The sequence below is a fragment of the Xiphias gladius genome, chromosome 17 (assembly GCF_016859285.1).
Source record: "Xiphias gladius isolate SHS-SW01 ecotype Sanya breed wild chromosome 17, ASM1685928v1, whole genome shotgun sequence".
Taxonomy (NCBI): Eukaryota; Metazoa; Chordata; class Actinopteri; order Istiophoriformes; family Xiphiidae; genus Xiphias; species Xiphias gladius.
Window position 1 is genome coordinate 11,877,594 of NC_053416.1, and position 22,073 is coordinate 11,899,666.

General features: G+C 38.5%; 1 long non-coding RNA gene across 1 annotated transcript in view; it reads right to left on the reverse strand.

Annotated features, from left to right (window-relative positions):
* The window catches only part of LOC120802076, a 69,875-nt gene that overhangs the window by 23,107 nt on the left and 24,695 nt on the right, over nucleotides 1-22,073 (reverse strand). The window lies entirely within an intron of this gene.

A 22,073-nucleotide genomic window follows, 5' to 3' on the forward strand; every position in this document is an offset into this window, starting at 1 on the left:
TTAAAGGCTGCACCTTTCTTTTCACACTGTAGTACTGAGACTTACTTTCACTCCAACACTGGGCTCTTTATGCTTTAGGGATGAAGACTGACCACATCCCCTGCTATTACAGATATAACAACTGAGAATCATAATGTAACTCGAGCAAGCAGCCTATTCCGAAAATGGAACTGGAGTGGCACTACTCTTAGGCAGCACTCTGAGATGTCAGCTTCTCAAATATAAACTCTGAGGCGATGTATAACACTGAGTAATCTACCCTAAGTAGATAAAGCATTTGAAATCAATAAAACAATACATTCATACCAGAGTCCATGCTGAATTCTACAATGCACGGGAGAGCTCTTCCTTTCTGTTGTGCGATAACAAGCCAAGATTTTTTGCAGGGTTGCTGGCCCCTGTTTCACCTGACTAGCTGTCTGGTGAGGCCTCAGTCAGGCAGAAAATTAAAGAGTTTGTTCATCTGGGGATCTGCTTTGAAGTCGAAGGGGACACATGCGCCAAACCATGCTGAATGTGGGTCATGTTCAAAATAAAATGTAGTACCACAAGGACTAGATAGCATCTATACATGATGTGTAACAACAAGAAAATCAATCAATCAAACTTAGGTTAATTGACTGAGGTAATCAGTCTATGAACCTTAACAAACTAATAAAGACATGATATAATATATAATATAGCAAAATGCAGACAAATATATAGATATTAGACTAACCTGTGAAAAAAAGTTGAAAGTCAAATAAAACCAATAAAACAGATAAAGGACAACAAACACAATAAATGATGAAAATAAAATAATGATCATATAAAATAATAAGAAAAATCCAGGTGTCACAAACCAGCTGAAGACTATCCACGAGCTGTAACAAAGTTATTTTAAAAAGTTTATTTTACATAACCAAAAGAGAAATTAAGACAAAATAATTTCAACATAACCAACCAGGAAACCAGGGGAGAGAGAGCAAGTGGCTGAGTAGGGTCTGTCCCGATACCCACACTTGTGGTCTTGAGCAATTGAGTGCGCCTTCACAGGCCTACAGGTAGTAGACAAGTCTGTCCCACATCAAACAAATGTCAAAACACTGTCCATTTAACCAACACTTGTTGCACCCTTCTCCTAATACCGTTTCTACGCAGTATTCAGAGCTAAGTGTATCCCACAATTCACCCCGGTCTACTGCATCAAACCAAACATTACAATGAACTTTTAAAACACAAAAAAATGTTCCACATCAACATTGTTTAATGTCAGATCACCATATTAATATTAATGAAGTAGCATATTGAACAGATTTCTGACATTTAAAGTAAAATGTGGATCAATTATTAAATCGAAAACAAATTGCCAACTTAAATTTAGAAATTTTGACTGAAATCAAGTAGCTGTTCTAAAGTATGTTGAGGATTAATTGGTTGAAAGTGAACTAAACTCTGAGAGAAAGTTATAATAAGAGAAAAAAATAGGGGAAAAATAGCAGTGTTGTTTCTCTTTTGAGAGAAAGTTACTGGGCAGTTGTGGCCCTCAACGAAGATCATCTTCCATGATGAACCAATATATGCTTCAATGTTGGAGGTCATAAGAGCAGACCGAATAATGGAAGATAAAACGAGTTACTTCAAGGACAGAGACAAAAGATCTGTGGACTCTGTTTGAGTCTAACTTTTTTGGCACTTAAGAAAACAGGCCAGCTTCAGTTTGTTTAGAGAAGCCCACCAAATATGATCTCCTCCTGTCATCATACTTTTGTTAGGAGACAAAGAAAGTGATAAAATTCACACATTTTACTGTTTATCTATCCAGTGTAAGTCCCTTTAGGTTTGGACTACAATATGTAGGTGACACAAACGAGCAATAATTAAAAATTTACACTAAAAGACTTTACCTGACAAAAGAACATAGACACAGTAAGCAGTTTTGAAATAGTAATAACATGGAAAGCAAGGATCCCACTTTATAATTTAAGTTCTGCTCTCCAACTTGTTAAAAAAGTACATACTTCTTTAGATTTATGACTGCAGACTTCTTAGCTATTCATGGCTCTTGATTCGACATTGTAATTTCACACCTTATAAAACCACCACAACACCTTGACATCAGTGTTGTGTAAGGTAAATGATCCACTTATGTATGTGCAAGCTGTAAGGCTGATTATTATAACCGGATTTAATGCTCAAATCTAGATCTCACTGAGAGGTTGAGTGTGCACTTATATGAACGAGACAATAAGATATTTGACACAGTTTATGATGATTAAGTGAAGGACCCTCTGGCCTAGCCAGTTGTCTCTGTTATAGAACAGAGTCAGTTCTGTTTTCAGGCTATTATATGTTGGTGAAGAATTGACATTGTAAGAAAATATGGCAGCATAGACATGTCAGTTGTTTATTTATTCAGCTTGGTAATAATGTTATTTTGTAAGATTTATTTATCTGTGTTTCAGTTTTACTTCTTAAATATGTGTTTATTATTTTTCTGTGTTTATTCATTTCTACAGCCAGTAGGCAAACTATATCTTTACTATTCTGTATTACTTTAATGTGATGTAAATGCTTTGAGAAAAAAGAAGAAGTTAGTCCCAAAAAGCAGCAACTGAGATGACATGTTCAAACTGAATTAAACTGGTACTGCACATGTATGTATCGCCTCCCACTCAAAGTCACTGTAAACTCTCCCAACTTCAAATTTCTGCCTTTCACGCCCCCGGTCCCTCTTGTGCTCAACAGAGAGACTGACAAGCAAGAGGGCTGAAACTCTAATAGTGCAGTGACTCAGCCTACATATTAACCTTTCATCATAAAGAACTGAAATCTTCTATGCAAATCTCTCATATTAGCATATGCACTTGATAAAAAAGTACAACTGTTGTGCTTTTATCAGAAAATTCAGCGTGAAATGTCTGCAAATTTGTAAAACTTCAGTGAGGTCACACTCTCCCTGAGTAATGCATGCCCAAATGCAGCCATTTGTCCAATTTTATTGATTCTGCTGTTGCACCTAGAGTCCGTGTTAGTTGGCACATAATCCTCCCGCTGGCTGGGAAATGAGCTACAAGCTTAGCAATGGCCCGTGGCCAGTCGCCACCTTCATTAAGAACAGGCAAGTAGCAAGGGGCCAAGCCATTACCATTGCACAAATTGACTTTGCTTGACAAATCATTTTAAATTGAACACTGTAAGAGATTTTTTTTTTTGGGGCCAAATGAAAACATTGCCGGTGGGAATTTGAATGAATGAATGGCAGACTGGAAGGAATAACGATCGCACAGATATGTCATATACTAAAGAATAATTTGGGCTACTGTAATAAGTTTTTAATTATAATATTGTATTTATAACAGTAGCGTCCTCAGGGAGTGGATCCTGATCAACTGCAGCCACGCAGGGCCAATTATATCTGCGGGTTCATCTGTGACAGGAGGTCACGCTACAAAAAGGTCAACATCATCAGTGTACTCCAACCTGTTCATCTACCCATCTCAGCATGAGACCGGGCTTTAATACAATGTTTAGCCGAGTGTATGCTATCATCACTGAATAAAGACTGTGACAGAACATTAGCCAACGTCAATTTTTACAGTGTCCTAAAGCATGCTATCACTAGCAATAATTACTGCTGTACGTCCTTCAGGTGAGAACGGTAAGGGCCAAGCTAATTATATGGAGCCTGAGCATATTGATCCAGTGGGACAAGCTTTCCAATCATTGGCCTCATGCTGATAAAGTGTACACAGCCGCTGAAGTCAGTCTGTCAATTCCATTTCAGGCAATATGCTGTACATGCACCGATGAGTTCATCTTAGGGTTGTTCCTGCAGCAGGAATCTCATTTTAAAGGACTCGTGCTCTATGCCTTGCACAAACTTGAGCTGGATCATGTTCTGAAAAGTGTCACCTTGATTTAAATCTATTTTTCATTGTAATGAAGAGTGGTTTTACAACCTCCCCTTGCTCCCGCTGCTAATGAGAATACATAGGGGGAATACTGGAAAACTTTTACCCTTCAAGCGGGGAGCTCAGAAGATTCACATTAATCACATAAAAATGCATGTAAGGAAAGTTCTGCCTTCTTCCTCTGTGCCATGCTGACCTTTATTAAATTCTGTCAGCTATTGCACTCTCTCTGTCAGCTCTGCTCATTATTTGTCTTGCCTAACTTTGCTCTTATTTTCACTAACATGAACTTTCAAATCAAGTTTACTTTGAATTAATTATTTGATGCTAATAAGCCATCACAAGACTGATGAAAATGAACAAACTGGGCAACTTTGTATTCCCTCTGAGTTCTAAACTAATTACCTTTTAATTGATTGCTTTTAGCTTGAATGCAGTTTGTTTAACTGTCTATTTTGTGTCTGTGTTATTCTGAAACACACTGGCTTGGTGGGTTTAGAGATTTTATAGTATTTTTGCTTCATTATATAACAAACAGAGAGTAGACGTTCACATGATAGTTTGCATGGTATAAATCAGTTTACGTTTCATGCTTTGATTTCCATTTCCTATTATCATCCATGTGCAAATGTACTGATAAAGTACAGTACCCTAGAGTGTTAGGATTCACCTTATAATAACTTCTTATCTGGCTGTTGACAGTGGATGGTTTTTTTTGCTTGTTTTTTTTTTAATCCTATGTACATCTTACATTATATCTTACATATTAATCATTTCAAATAGGTTGTCTAACTTGATTGACTCAACAGTGTCAACAGCTGGAAGTGTCCTAGACAATTTCATCCATCACTGAACATATGAGAGAAACAGCAGTCCAATGCCCATTACAGCAAAGTTTGCAAATCCAACATTAGTAAGCACAGTTACTTTAATTACTGTTGCAATCTTAGGAGCCCACTACGACTTCCAGGACAAGGGTCATGCAACAGACAGAGCGAGCACTACTAATAGGGAGGTTGTTGTCAACTGGTCAACCACCACTGATATTTAAGATCATCAATAGCCGTGCGTTTCACTGTTAAATTGTTACATTAACGCAAGAAATGTTTAGCTACAAATTCCATTTGCTCAAGAACACTTTGACGTGGGCAGAAGGAGCCAGATTTCAAACCGCCAACCCTGTGAATAATGGATGACCAGCAGTCAAGTTGATTAACAATCAGGGGATTTTACTAACTTTCAAGTTGAGTTTTGTTTCTGGCTTTTCCACTGCTTGCCTACTCCCAGTTCAGGCTTTACAGTGAAAGTGGCCAGGCTAACCTGACAATCAAAGTATCCTGCCGAAGCCTTTTGCTGCTTCCATCAGTGCCCCTTGCATTGCACCATGTAGAGACTGATGTGTCCTATTTGACTAATTTGAGTTATGATAGCCTCCAATGTCATTGCCCTGCCTTCTGTTGTTACTCTTGATATACTGTGTTAACATAGAGCAGACGTTTTTCCCAAACAAATGAACCATGGTCCAAAAAATTAGTGTCCCTGCATGAATGGCATCATGTAAAATTGTGCAATTAGACAATTTGACTTTTTCTTCTATTGCAATGGTTGGAAATTTTCTTTGAATCTGTCCATTCATGCTGCTCAGACTGTATCCTCCTACATTAGTAATGCCTCCTTCCCTTCCTCGTGTACTTGTATCTGCCTTTGGTTTGCAGTAAATCTGTTTGACTGACTGCATACATGATCAGATATGTCTCAGCATGCTGTAGTGTGCCATGTGGGAGCATATGCAAGTGTGTTGGAAATGATATGCACATGTGCATGTCTAGAAGGACCCTGCCCCTGTCTCAGCAGGCCACTGGTACACTGGCTCCAGTGTCAGGTGGCAGCTGTCTCTCTGTGTGCCCCTGTTTCCAGTGACAAGGTGGGTCCTCGTGTCATATGATTGTTCTGCCTCAGAACTCAGACACCAGTCTTCTGGCTCAGCTGCTCACCGTGAGACCGTATAGCTCTCCCCAAAGAAGGAAGGTGCTCCAGAGATAAAAACAAGAATGCTTATTCACATGCCAAGCCCAGGAGATGTTGAATGTGTGTGTATGTGTTGATGTAGGGGCGTCCATCTGTGATTTTGCATCCCTGAGTGTGTGCGCTCTCTCCTGTGTCATCTCTCCAGTATTTTGGGATAGTTGTCTCCAAAGCTCACAGTTCACAGTAGGATGAGCCAGAAAAGAAATATAGAAATTCACTTCTATATTATCTTACCCAAGGGCATATTGATATAATGAATACATCATTCTGTTATCTGGTATGAGCAGTACACTTGCTGATACTTTTTGCCAACTGGATTTAGATGATTCTCAGAAAGTTTCACATTCAAAAATATGTGTAGTCCTTCCTTTTTACATTTAACTAGTTTTATCTGTGGCCCTCTGAATTTCCTCTGAGTTGTAAAACTATGTCAAGGTGATCTGGGTTGATATCCTTCTGAAGATCTTAATGTGTCTGTGTGTGTTCACATGTGCTTGAGACATTGTGATGAGAGACAAAGAGAAAACACAGAGACTTTTACAGCCTTTTGGACTCACATCAAGGCCATTTCAAAGATAAAAAAAAAAAATGAGGGCTTAGCCTAATCTTGTGTACAGAAAAACTTGTGAGTTTGGTCCTCTCCACCAAATTCCTATTGAAGTGGATTTGGAGAGGAGGGCACTGAAGATTAGAGGGGAAAAAGAAAAAAAAAGAAAAAAAAAAGCACTGAATGGTGATGGTGATGTCCTTGGTACTGCAGATACATTCAAGCTTGTACATCCCCCCTAGAGAAAAATTCCATGATCCCTCCCTTCACACAACTGTGCTTTTCAGTTCATATTCAATTACTACACTAATTTTGCTCAATGGCCCATAAAACCAAAATATAGTCTGTTTTTTACACGGTCAACTTACTTTGGAAATTGTTTATTTCTCTGCTCCTAACTTTTCTGCAAAATACAGACTTTATCTTGGGACACAGAGTGTCTATTTCCATACAAATTAAATTTCAACAAAGGCTTTCCAAAGGAAAAATAGAGGTATGTTTGACGGAGGCGGTGAGGGAGGGAGCTAAGCCTCTGAGAAACTGGCCCTCTGGGAGGAAGAGGACAAGAGAGTTGGACACCAGGCAATTCATCAGTGACTGAGAAAGCTGTGATCCATTGCAACAACCAGCATGCTAATGCTCCTCTCCTGAGTGGATATGTCACTCTACTTCCTGATGTCAGTGCATAAGGGTGCCAGTTTAATCTCATACAACAGATGTTTGGAGGAAGACTGTCAAATTTAACTTTCCTTGTGGCGTTGATGAACAATCCATTCTGACAGTTTTATTTCACATCAGTAAAAGCAGATGCACACTTGATGTTTTGATGCAGAAAGCACATAAATGTAGCAGAAGTTTCAACAGAGCTCTCTGCAGAAGATTCTGCTGGTTCTCATTATTTGATCAGCCACAAACACTGGCTAAAGCCAAAAATCTGGAATTTTTTGCACTTGCAGACTCATGTACTTAACGGGCATATGCCTGAGAGATCTAGAGTGCCTATTGAGGTTCTGCTGTTGACGCCAAAGCCTCAAACAGCTATCATACTGACAGACATAAAACAGTATTCTCAGGCTTGCTAGTGTTACCAATGAAAGATTTAGGGTTATCAGTAATCAAAAGTGCTATAGAAGAAGGGGCCACTATTTGGGTTAAACTTGGAGCTGATGGAGGTCACAAAGCTTTGCCGTGATCACGTTATAACTGATGACTCACACTATCAAAAGATAACTGTAGATATACGCTGTTTTAGAAACAGCGTATTGATTTATCAAAGGTGAAACTTTAGTACAGTGAGTGGTAAAGCATAGGCTACTTTTGAAGCTACTAATGAAACTTTACTAATGTTCCGACATAAACATTAGTAAAGTCTGTTGAGCTCATTTCACAAATCAGTCCTTATGCAAGCGTGATTACTCTGAACAGTGCCTGTGACCAGTGTCTTTATTGCTTAAACCATATTATGGCCATGTGAAGCCTGCAGCAGAACGTCTAATTAAGAAACAGACAGGACTCGTTGTGTAGCTGACGTACTTGAGGTCATATAGATATGGACAACAAGTGAGCACATCAGTAGCTGGCTGTTATATACTGTGGGGGATGCCAGGTCACCATATCACATAAATGTGTGTCCACAGCTGGACACACACACTGTAGGTGAGACAAGGTGTAGGAGGGTGACTGACATCTGAAATCTTGTCACTTAGCACATTTTATTCCCTCAGACTTGGTGTGATATGTGCTCTTTATACAGGTCATACTATAGACGTCTGCGAGGGTCCAGTCCACAATGCAGAGGCTGCACATTTGGATTCAGCTTGTGTCTCACATTGCTACAAAGTCAAACAGTCTCAATCATCCACACCAGACAGCAACGACGTCCTGAACACCATGATGATGATTGCCTGAATAACTATAAACACTCAATTTCCAATTTCCACTTGACATCCACCTCTCTCCTATTCTGCTGTAGCCCTGTATCCCACAAGAGCAAAGAGTAATCAAACACAAGCTTGCAATACACATGTCCAAAACACCTATCAACCCCCTAGTGTTCCGTGTCGGCACTCATTATGATTGGTTGAAGAAAACAAACAATCAGAATTTTGTTCAAGGCTTTGACTTTGTTGGTGCCTTATTGTCTCTTGATCTCTCCTAATCCAGATCCACTGATGGTACTTGAAGCATTTATTTCTTTAATCAAAAGGCCTCCCTTCCCCCCTCCATCTCTCGGGATCTTCCTCCAGGCAGGTGCAGTTCAAATCTCGAAGGTAAAAGTTCTGTCCGTTTCCATGTCAAAAGAAGAGTTCCTCTGTAGACAGTCTTTTTTTCTCAAGGCAGCTTCGAATCAAAGCTGTGATTCTGATACGGTAATGGCATATGCCGTGCCTTGCACTGATGACACTTACTTCTCAGTTACCACATGAGTTAAATAATTCTTCTGCAGATTGATTTTTGAGTCCCAAGGAACACTGTTTTTTTTTTATCAGGTAATTTATTATGACTGGAAAAGTTTATTCGTTGGGTTTCACCTAAGCTCTCTCATTGCTGCATGTTCCACATTGGTATTCTGTCCAAGGCTAAGTGAGGGATTGAGGATGCAGAGGGTGAACACGAGACAAGTTTCTTGAGAATTTATCACGTTATGTTTCACTTGTTTATCTGACTGCTCTGCAGTTATGCAACCTGTAGCTTTAGAAAACACTGTGCCAGTGTTTTGGCCTAGAGCAGCAAATCAGCGGTGAAATGAAGCACTTAGACAATATGGTGATATTATTTAAAGATGATTCTTATTGGTATTGTGTTTTTTTTTTTTGCTTCATTCTGATCAAAGTTTAAAAAAAAGAAAAAAAAGAAAAACAGAGTACAGCATGCCAGGAAATTTGTGCAGAGAACAAATTATCAGCAACTGAAAAAATAATGGCAGACAGTATATATTCAGTTGGTACACAGTCTAATACAACAGCCCAGCAATAAATCCTACTGTCATGGAGGCTATAATGTTCAGTTTTTATTGAATTTTTTTTAGAGGTGTTGTTTCAACTTTATGATAATTTGGAGGATTTAGTTTGTGGTGCTGTTGAACTGTATTGCATTATACAGAGAGGTGTTTCTGTTATTTAGCCTACGCTGACTGATATAAATGGGGTAAATAAAATAATAGAAACATCTCTCCATATAATGAAATGCAGTTCAACAGCACCACAAACTGCAGCCTGAAAAATGACGATAAAGTTGTATCACCACTTCTGTAAAACATAGTCAACACAAATTGAACATTACAACCATTTTGAAGATAGGTTTCATTGGAGGACTACTGTATTAGACTGCATTAGTTTTAGTGTATCTAATAAACTAGCAACTGAGTTTAATTGGTAACAATTTCATGGCAATCCATCCAATAGTTATTGAACAAATTTAACTATAAACCATGAATGTGAACCTGCTAGTGGCATTAAAGGAAGAGTAAGGGGTCACGTAGGGGTTAGTAAGATTCATCCTCTAAGGACCCTGACTGACCTTACAAAATTTCATAGCAGTCTATCATATAGAAGAGAAGACTTTCTGGACAATTTTGACTCAAATACAATGCATGCTGGGAAGCCGCTAATAATCTAATAATGTTTCTTATGCAAATTATGAGTTAAGTGTGCAATCAGTTGGACATTAAGTCAATTCCTGCATTGAATAAGCTCTGAAATGTTTCCACAACTTAAGAACACAAGTTTAAGTCGCAATCTCAAAGATTTTTATTTAAATAAATGTCTGTTTAGTCACTTTCAGTCGCCTATGGCCCACCGATGAAAGTATTGCAATATTTTTATATTTGCAGTATTATAAACTGGGTGTCTGTGGCAACATTCCCGGAAAAAATGTAGATCAAGTAGATCATTCTTTTAACTTGCACCGTTGTTGCCCATTTGCCTCCTGTCTCTAGGTCTATGGCTCCTTTGTTTTTGTATGCTCGCTGACTTTTATGTTTATTTGTGTTTATTTATTTTGTGTGTGTGCTGCACTGTCTCTCGTATTATTAGTGGCAGCTGCAAGGCAAGTTTCCTTTGAAGGAACAATAAAGAAAAAGCAATGTGACACGACACAATGCAAGATAATTCTTTTGCTGAAACACAAATAAAGATTTTAAGACTAAATATGTGATTAAATAACATCATGAGAAAGATAGCTTAGTGGACTATATCTGATGCTTGAGTCAGCTATGACCGTGTGTGTGTGTGTGTGTGTGTCTGTGTGTGTGTGTGTGTGTGTGTGTGTGTGTGTGTGTGTGTGTGTGTGTGTGTGTGTGTGTGTGTTATTCCTGCCCACACATTCACTAACCTAGATTTTCACTTTGTTCAGTTGTATGGATCTAGGGTAAATGAGGAGTAGGAGTAATCAGATGATTCAGCCTTTCCTATTAAATGATAAGAAGGCCATCTGCTGACAGGTCTGCATGTTAAGAGACTTGCAACTGACAAATACAACACAGTCAATCCAATTTCTCTCCTCTGCATTGGTCTTCATCAAGAGCAGCCCAGGGGTGAAGCTTATATGGGAGAATGTCTAATGACATGTGGACCAAATCAATGTATTTTCACTCCACAGTGGTACAATGAATGGAGGGAGCTTCTATTTCCCCCCTGTACTCCGCATGTGTTGTGTTGTGTTAATGTCTCAAGCAAGTTTTGAAACCATATATATACTATCAGAACAGAATTTGCAGAATTATTCCATTGAGCTAACCCCTTAATGTAGGCATTTTTTTCAAGGTCCTTAAAATGCATACAGCAACATGTATAAAAGAATATAATAATTGAAATACAACTCAGTTATATTCAAAGCATGAATTATGAGTGTTAGTCAGTGAGTGGGTAAAAACCCAGATAATGAGACTTACACACTGTCTGAACTGAAAGTGTTGCAGCCACATTTTCAGTTGTCTATCTGATACTCTGGTACACATGTACTCACACTTTACACGCATAACTGTGATCCTGCTATAAGTCTGTTTTATCTCCACTTACATAAGTTCTTTCACCATATGGAACATCAACAGTACTGCTGCAGTATAGATGAGGTTCTAAAAACATGTCAGTCTTTTTCAACTTGTAACTACATTTTATTACCATCGATTCCATTGATTATTACTTGAAGTTTTTTTTTGTCATTTCACTTCCAGCAATCTAAACCATTATTAGCTCATGCTTGATTATTCCATATAAAATCCTTTACAGTAAAATGAATGCATTTTTAATATGCACATCTACAGTGTGAATTCACCGGGGTTAAGACATGAGCATCCATCCATCCAATCCACACCACCTCCCACCTTGGTTATGAATGTCACTGTCCTAAGAACCAGCTGTCCTGCCTGCAGCACAGCTCCTGTTGAGCAGGTGACCAAACTGTCCCTACCAGGCTGACTAATTTCAGAGGTTAAAAAAGAAAAGTCACGAAGACCTCATTAAGAGTACGCACAAGGGAAACTGCATTTATTATTATGGATAAATCTACTTTTTTCACCATAGCCTCACTGTATATGCCCATAGTGTAACTGGATAGCTCATCTTAACTGACAGTTAATAAGTTCTCAACATATAAAACAGCAGGTGATTTGTGTGATTTGAACGCCTGCCTATGGCTTCACTAAGTGCTTCATAGGAAAAACCACATTAGGTCAAAACCTAGTATATGGATGGACAACCCTTTATCTGTTTGCTTCTCTCCTACTCTTTGTGCTCACATATACAGTAATTTAATACAGCAAAATTCCCAATAAAACTGCTGTCATTTACATTTTTTTTCTGTTTCTGTAGTCAGACAACGGAGTATGAAAGTATGAAAAAGTGACTGAAATGCGGCCCATTAAGACTACATGTTGACCAGCAGTCACCTCCAACCCGTTTCCAAGCTGCTGCTCTGCACTGCTAAAATCCTGATTTTATAATCACAATGTTGTCTGACAAACTCACCATGCGCATAAGTTCAGGACAATGGCTGTGCTGTGATGTTGGCTGTATTTACTTGTAAAATGATGACTCAGACAGAAAGTTGGAAGCTCATTCATGTCCACGTCAGCTGTCATGCAGTCAATTGAAGGAGACCAGAGAGAGGTGTGCCAGCGGAGGGAAAGCCTGACCTCACGCTCGCGGGGCAATACTGGTGACTCTCGCCGACAGAGAGTAGCTAAGGTTTGTCCAAAAAGTTGCTAGATTTGTCGCTAGTTGCTTTTGTGAAAAAAAGTCAATGTCTGAAAAGTTGTTAAATCTAGCGACAAAGGCGCTAAGTTGGCAGCACTCCCTGTAAACGTCCCCTTGATGACATATTAGAAACTGTTCGCGCCAATTCTTTTTGAAAGACCAACGGCTAATGGGCAAACTCCAACACTCACCTGGCCGACCAATGATGTAACTTCATTACTCAGTCAGTCAGTCACAGACATTTGCGTTTCAGGGCTGGCCTCGCTGTTGCGGTCCAGGCAAAACAAATAACATAAAATGTGAAGAGTCATATATTGAAACATGTCACACGTGCTTATCTTAGAGTCAATGTGGACTGTTACATTTGATAGAACAGAAGTGTATCTCTTCCGTCAGATGGAACAGATACACTTCTACTTTATACTCAAAATAATTAAGAAAATGTGTCCACTGTAGATTGCCCTTTAGTCATACAATAAACACTAGCAGTATTAGTGCACTACACTGAGTAATAAAGAAAATGCACAGTAAAAATGCACATAACCTAAAAATCCAGTATATTTAGCAATATTTATGTTACTTTAAAGGATAAGGTTGGCGATATCATATATATTTAATTTATAGCCAAGAAATCCCATGAAAAGACCAAATCAACAATTAATTGATCCTACTAACAGGTGTTGTCTCTTCAACCAAAGCCTGATACTGTAAAGCTTACTCTTCTATGCCAATGGGCTCCAGTGCTGTCCCAGAACTATTAAAAACACATTAAAGAGCCACACTGTTTCACTGGGTGACATGTTCTTTCATTACCATGAAAAATGGGCAGTGTAGTACTGTATTTTAAAATGCCACATTCACCGTCCTGCCGTTTTAAATACTCTTACAAGCCAAATGTATTAATCAGCTATATAAAAGCTGTTTTAGGAAATTATTTCACATTAAGCTATTTGTGAGCTGTAAGAGTTACATCTTACTTAGATTTTAAAAAGCACCTACGGACCTTACCTTTTTAGTGCCCTGCTGAAAATCTTATGTTCATAAATTCTGTTGTATATTTTGTGCTGGGTTTCTAGATGTCATTTGGGCTAGAGTACAGGTTAAGAGGTTAAGATGATCAGTCTTGAGAATATTAAGTACTAGGCATTTTAATGAGTATTACACAATTCCAGCCCCCATTTTCTGGCTCTGCAGGCAGCAGCTGCTGCAGCTTGACTCTGAGCTGAAGGACACATCCTTTGTTTTAAGGTCAGCAGCCCTGTTAGTCTGTCGGTCTTAATCACCTTTTAAATTAGCATGTTGGCACTGCTGGGGATCGATCGCCTGCCCACACTCTTGTCTGATTCGAATCAACAAAAATTTATTTGTCCTATAAGTGGAGGAGACGCATTCCAACCCAACTTAATGAGCGTTGGAAAGGAGAAGGTTGGTAGCGATCGATCCCTTATTCTCCTATCAAAGGCTCGCCTACGGGTTAGGCAGCACACCAGCCAGAGAGGGATATAACTATGGCAACCATGCATTGTTGTTACTTGTCAATCTGCAACAAATAAGAAGTTTATTAAAGACTTTCTAATATCATTGTGCTTGTCTAAAATCTAACCATATTGTCCATGGTGATGGAACCTTTTCTGAAGCATGAACAACAGGACAGTTGACATAAAGAAAGATAGTTTTGCACACCTACGTCAGACGGAGAAGAATCAAACCTTCTCTTCTGCAGATCTTATTTGAAGTGTGACTGTTTTACAAGAGTATCCAACAGATATTTAGTTGGAAAAGTTAAGCATGAGTTAATCTTTGTACAGTTACATTAAGATCCTGGATTAAGCAGTTTAAAAACATGTAACATTTTGAGAGTTCCTTGAGGATCATTTACAATGTGCTCTTTTGTACTTCCACAAATTCCTTTGCTTTAATTTTGATGGTATCAGTGTCTTTAAGTCCCCATATGAATGTCTCACCATCTGCTGCGTCTCAGCTCTGTAACTCAGCCTTTTTATATCCACCTGTCAGACCTGCACAGTGTTTTGAGAGGCTGCCTGAATTATTCTCATATGGCATAATTCCCAGGAAAATTGTTTTTAAGGTACTGCGGAGAAATGGGTCACACAGTTGAAGGAGTTGTAAAGTTATGACTATGTTAATAGTTCTTTCTTATATGCTCTCCTGAATTTACATTTACAAGTGTGACACAGTTTAAACCCATCAAATGACATGCATGTTTCTATGTGAATGTTTTATATAATTATGTGTCTTTGCATTGCATTTTGCTTTGCACAGCTACATGGCCTCCAACAGAAAATAGTCTTGCATATGAAATAATATTTTTTATACATACAAATAAGTTCTTATGTACAGCGCATTTATTATTTACTTGAGTCACTGGCAAATTAACTAGAATATTGTGCAACAAAAAAATTTGACACTTTCAAGTGTACTTCAGTTTGGGCTGACCTCCGATCACATCACATCTCCTCATTAACCCTTAAAAACCAGCATTTTAATGAGACGAGAGGAGTCCAATCCACTACATACATATTTATTTTTTCGAGATGTATGTATTTATTTATTCATTTATTTAAATATTAAAGAGGTAGAATTCAATTAGTCATTTCCTGGAGCATTAACATTTGCTGCTACCATAAATACTATATGAAAAGAAATATTGCGGCCCCATGATTGACACATTAATTGAGAAATAGCAGTAATAATCATACTTACACAATAAAATTTGAGACTGTTCTTCTGTAAAAACAAACAAACAAACTACAAACAAACAAACTGAGCCCATAGTTCACCTGTGCAAACAGCTTATTACGACTCATAGCTCTGTTATATTGCTAGGTGACCTCTAGTGTCCGCAATAATTATGATGGGAGCAAAGGAGGAAGTCAGGACAGGACTTTGACACGGGAGACCACTGTTCATTTCCAGTTTCCAAACTATGCCCCTAGTGCACATGGTCTTGATTACTTTGGGCCTCCGTATTCAACCAATAGCCATTGTTATTTCCTTTAACCATGACCGTTTCAGAACCTTGACTGCATGTTTATGATGAAGGTCCGGTACACCTGCCACCATAGGCAGTATTACAGGAAACTCTCCTATGAGTCGTATCAGAGGGTAGGGACAAACGACCTATTGTATATGGTCAGTCAGGTTGGAGGAATTGTTACAACATTTATGCATATTTGCAGAGGAAAGGGTGTTTGGATATTTACTTAAACTAAAAAAGTCAGCTGCTCTACTCTGAAAAAAATCTGTTTGGAACAGCTCAGAAGTGTGTACAGAAAGCACAGAAGGTCGGTTACCATGAAAATCTGATGCCTTGTCAGAAGAATTAGGTATCAGAATTAGAAACTGCAGATGCAATGCACATACCTGGTACTGCATGGTGGATACAGGTATTTTAACTGATTGAAAATAAACTACTTTATGAATTCTACAAAAAGCTGGCATTAGTAGAAGAATCAGCTATTAATCTGACCCACTGACTGCTTTAGATGCTTGAAAAGTTTTTATGTACATTTAAATCTGCACTGTGTACAAATATATAGGCTTATCCAAGTGAAACCAACAAAAGTCGACTGAATTTTTTTTTATTTTATTTTACTTCATCTCATTTACACTTTTTTATTTTTTTTGCACTGGTCAGACAATGCACCTCGGCCAACGAGCTATTATGACTGCTCTTTGTGAGGTGGCCTGAGCAGACTGAAATGCATGCAAACAACCCACTGTCAACATGGAGGGAGCTTTTCCATCCACAGTCTGCATGTATCATTATGTTGTTCTCTCTCTCTCGGCTGATGTGCAACCCTACAGTACCTGTCTAATCAAAGATTCTCTTGCAGAGGATGTTGTCTCTATTTTGGGACAGAGGGATCATTTGAATCGGAGCAGAGACATTATTTGGATGTCAATCAGGCCAGTTTGGTGTCAGTTTCGCTAGAAATGTAATACTGAATACTGAAATCTCATCATCGATAATGTTCACTGGCCTTCTGCAGCATTTTGCACACACTCACAAAGACACACACGTAGAGAATAGCACAGGGACAGAGAGATACACACAAGAGTAATCAAAAAATTGCCATTTCAAGTTTTACTGCAACTGTTTTTCAAGTGCTGACTTGAGGTGAATCACATTCACAAGCTGCTCTTCTCATCTCTTTATTTTTTGATGTCTGAGGGCTGCTTAAAGTGTCAAAAGCACTCAAGAACACAAAGAATTCAACACTCAAAAGTTGTGTCAGAAGACATGGATCTGAAAGAATGCTGCAGAGAAGGAAAAAGTTATTAAACTCAGCTTGCTTTACTTTGTGCTTCAGTAATTCCTCGTGTACAAAGACAACTGGGTTATATGATTTTTATTTTGTGTATAATTTGGAATTAAATAGAACAAGGATAACTGCTCAACATGTCAAGTTATATGTTTATGTTTTGAATGTGTGCATGCAAGGTGGTGCACATTGCAAACAGACATCCATCTAAAATTTGTTTTTACAGATTAATCAATAGATGTCTTTACATGAATATGTAGCCTACATAGGCCATCAATGCTTGCTTCAGTCTCCTAGGTTCACTAACCCACAGTAACTCCCACCCTTATGTGCTCCATTCAATCTATTCAAATGATCAATCTCTCGGGTGCTCTGTTTTAGCAAGCAGCTGTCATGGTGTATAGAGGACTCTCTCTTAAATCCCCCACAATTTAACGTCACTTAACTCAGCTCTGTAGATGTTCACACACATTTAAGAAAAGCGATTTGCTAACTAATGTTGGTGTAATTGTATGTGTGACATTTTATAGAACACCAGCCTCTCTCCTCTCTGTCTTCCAAGCATGCTAAGTTGCTTTTTAGTGGGCTGGTAATTAGTCAAGCAAGTGGGAAGTCATTTAGGAAAAGACACTCTTCTCACCAGAGGAGAAACGTGAACAACAGAAAAGACGTGACTGTTATATGGAAGATGTATATAGGGTGTGGTCAAAATGTGTGGTATCCATTGTTTTCGGAAAACTGTATTACATTCTAACAAGTGCTATCTGTACTCCAAAAGTAAACATAGCTGTTCAGGCCAAAATTAATGGCGAGTATAATCAACTCATCTCAACAGAATTCAGTTAGCATTGGGACCAGTCATAGATTTTTTATGGTTGCCTTACTGGGAATGGGGTTTGAAGGGAATCAGTGCTACAATAATCCAAATGATCTTTTCCTCATAATACTGCTAACCATTTTCTGCTTTCAAAGCAGTAATAATGGATATTTTTGCCACTTGGGGGCAAATATAACAAGATGTCAACACAACACTGATTAACATCTTTTGCAGTTGTTATGGCGAGCAAACTAGCAAACACGTTTATTTAAAAATGCAGCAGACACAGAGCAACTTTATCATTCGTTCAGAGTCAATTTAAAGTCCAATAATCACTCTTCTTTTAGCTCTGGTTTGGCTTCTGCCAGCTCCTGCAAACAAATATCTGGCACTTTAGCTGCCTAATGATCCACCACATTTGCCAGCTACAGTAGTTGCTAACATGCTAAGTAGGTAGTGTGCAGTGGATTTATCAGAGCTTCCTGCTGCTCCCTGGAAATAAGGTTGATGAGAGCAGTGAGACTGAACTAAACAGTACGACTATAAGTTGCTGGCCTAAAAAAAAAAAAAAAGAAATGATATGCTAACAGGCTCTGTGGAGGTAAGGGAAACTGCAAAGTCAGATGATAATTCCCTGTGGGTTCGTCGCTATGAGCATTACACAGTCATTTGATCCATAAAAATAAGGATTAGTGCAGCTTGAACAATATAATAAAAATATGGTTTTGATATAATTGCTAACTGCAAAATGCCCTAGTGTGTGACGCTCACAGTTCACATCTGCAATTATGACTGTTGTGGTGAAAAGGTTGAGAAGCTTGAACATCTGGAGGGCGCTAAGAGCAGAACTACTGCTCCTTTACACTGAGAGGGGCCAAATGAGATTGTCCTGGCACCTGGTCAGGATGCCCCCTGGACACCTCTCCATTGGAGGTGTTCCAGTTGCCTCAAACGACCATAAGGTGGACCCACAACACTCAGGAGGGGTCACATATCCCACCTGGCCTGTAAACACCTCAGGATCCATGAAGAGCTAGAGGATGTCGCTTAAGAGAAGGAGATCTTGACTATCTTGCTTAGCCTGACACTAATACATCATTGAATGTCATCATACATTAAATAAACTTTGGTGAAGGCTAACCCCTTCATGCATTACGTTTACAACTAATGAACAGCTGGGATGTTTGGTGGTCATAAAAAGCACCTGGCAGATCAAGGCTAGCATGTGTTCAAGGCACAAATTTGACAACTACTTTGTTGGTTTTCATATACTGAATTGCAGCACAGTATCTGTATATAATGACTCCATACAGATACTCCTCTAGCTCAACTCTTGTTTTTTCTCATGACTGTGACTGGTTGAACCTTCACAGCATCGCACTGAATCCTTCTCAGAACTGAATGCAGTGTAGATTCTGCAGCTCTTAGCCATGCTCCAACACTGAATGTGAATCAGTTTACCCCACTGACATTTCCTTCCTGTGTTACTTGCTGCAGGCACTTCGGGAGATAACGCTAACTCACATTGATCCTTCATTTCAGCTCTTTTGTTAGCTGATTACTGGGGAGTTTTGTGGCCACAGGCTGTTACGTTTCTGATTCCCAATGTCAGGTCTAACTTAAGGCAAGGAAAATAGAATATATTATGTTGAGGGGTTGTGATAGGTATGAGTGCAGTTAATCTCTGATGTTGCTCTGGACTTGAAGGATGCTCAAGGCAAATTGCCTCTGAGGTGATAAGGATCCACATTTTTACACAGAACATTGCATGAGCATCAGATGTACTGGAATGCAGTAAAATAAATAAAAGAGGAGCTATGTACTGTTATGGTATATTAATACTTTTAATGAAACTAATAACACTGATATGATAGCATCAATAGTGACACATACTGTAAACTCAAAAAACTGTCTGTGTATACAGTACAATATTCTCTATTGCTGCCGAAAGAAATATTTTGCAAGGAACATGGTGAAATGTCTTGGGAATCTTAGCATTAGCGTTGATGGTGTTGATTTATTAGATGGAGCCATTTGAGATTTCCTTTGTCTTTGTACTTAATTGTATTACCTCCTCAGGTGCCCGGAGCGCTGTGCACAGGCAGAGCAATAACCATTTTAAAAGTTAACGGTCTTTGAAGTGGTCAATGAATACACAGCCTTTCTTAAATCTTCAAGACAGAGAACAATAAATGGTTAATGGTTTAGGTGATCAAATAGAATATGTCCCACTTTTACTTGGCACACTGTATAGTGTTGTAAGAGAATAAGCAGAAAGAAGAAAACAAAAAACTAATTAAGGTACCCAATAATACTGAGTATCTTATCAATTTGTAAAAGTGGCGGGTGTTTTTTCAACCCACAAACCTTAACCATAGTTCGTTTAAATTTCAAGCCAACTCATTTTATGATATTAAGTTAGACTTTTGAATAGTTCAATATTAACAATAGGTCAAATGAATGAAAGTTGCTTATACTGATGAACCCACAGACAATTATTATCCAAATTTTAAAAGGTCCCCGTAGCTGTCATCAACTTCATTTCCAGCCACAGTGCACTGTTTTCGATGACAAAAAAAAAACTAAACCATCTTGCACAACTTACACATTATTTTACTAATGTTGCATCATTTTAAACAATTTTAACATGCTATAATGTTATTTATGTTATTATTAGTGCTAGTGTTTTTTTTGCACCTTGATCCCCGGAGAAGGGCAAAAAAAATTTTTTTATTTAATTTGATTGATTTAAGAAAGCTAAAATAAAGCCACTGTACACAACCTGCCCAGCACCAAATGGCATAAAGACACAGGTAGCAACTAACTGGTGAACATAGGGTAAACTTAGTAGCTAAAGAGACAGATATTGTCCTTTGGTGCTGAAAGCAAAAAGGGACTAACACTGAACTTGCATTTGCCAGAGAGCTAGCAATATGACTACATATGAATGCTAATGTTGCTTCGTGTCTGCTGGCTGTGTAAGTAGGCAACTCTTTGTTTACATGTAAGTCATAACAACTTTATTAGGTGATAATACATCAATGTTGTGTTTACAACTTGTTTTGCGTGCCCCCAGTGGCCAAAAAAGAAAAAAGAAAAAAAAACAGTCTCTGCAGATTAAAATCATCCTTAATTATGAATTAAGTCAAATTCACAAAATATGTCTTAAAAACAAGGCTTCTCCTTGCATCACCACACACATTTTAGATCACCAACACCAGGTCTTTCCAGGAACGGAACACAATATTTGAGAAGGTGATTATGTCTCTCTCTTCTCTGCCTCAGGAATCAAGTAGGACATGAGGTGATTTAGCTAGAGGGAAATTTAATCTTCCAGAGAATGCTCTCAAACTATCGCTGATCTCGCTTTGGGGGTCAGATGAGCAGATGGAATGTGTGAATTAAATTTTGACAGTTTTTTTTTTCCAGGCAGGACAATGTCATTTGTCCTGAATGTCATGTTGCTCAGAGCAGTGTTCGCGCTTCATTGCTGCAGAGCTTTCAGACAAACACTTTGCTGACAAAGCAGGTGATACTCACTGGTATCTATAACCAAATCTCTCATCTGTTTTCCATTGCCTTGAGTACAATTCATGAATTCATGAAGGCTCAACAAATCCTCAAACTGTTCTTTTTTTAGTCCCTGTCATTCACACAGAGACACATTATAATGGTAATCCCATTCATTGAACAGTAGCGTGCAGATGTTAAATAATGTGTAAATGAGTTGGAATGGGCCACAGTGGTGTATTTAAGTGTTTATCCGGCTATGTGATGAGCAAAAGTGTTTCCTAATCGGGGTTTTATTTTGGTTTAATTCTTTGTACCATCTGATCTTTCATGTACCGGCAAAAAAAGGTCTAATGTGGATGTTTGTCATGAAGCCTTTTTTTTTTCCCCACTAATTGCAGAGTTTTAAAAGGTACTATTACTTTTTTTCCAATTGCATTACTACTTAGTTCTTAATGGTTCAGCTGACAAAAACAAAGGCAGAAACAAGAACAGCAACAAAAAACATCTTCTGCTTTGTAAATTGGTGGCACTCGTTAAGGTGAGTGCCTGTAATATGGAATGGGATTAGGAAACCTGCCTCTGACATCAAGGGCCACATTTACTTCGACTTTTACACATGTCTGCAGAGGCAGGTGTGACACTTTCTGTCCTAGACACATGCATTGTATGCAGTTTGACATTTTAACAAGTGTTTGCAAAGTGCTTATTTTATATGCCTTTAGAGGATAGCACAAATAAAAAGAGACCTGTTAAGCGAAAGCGATTCTGTAATCACTTTATTACATATTTACTGTG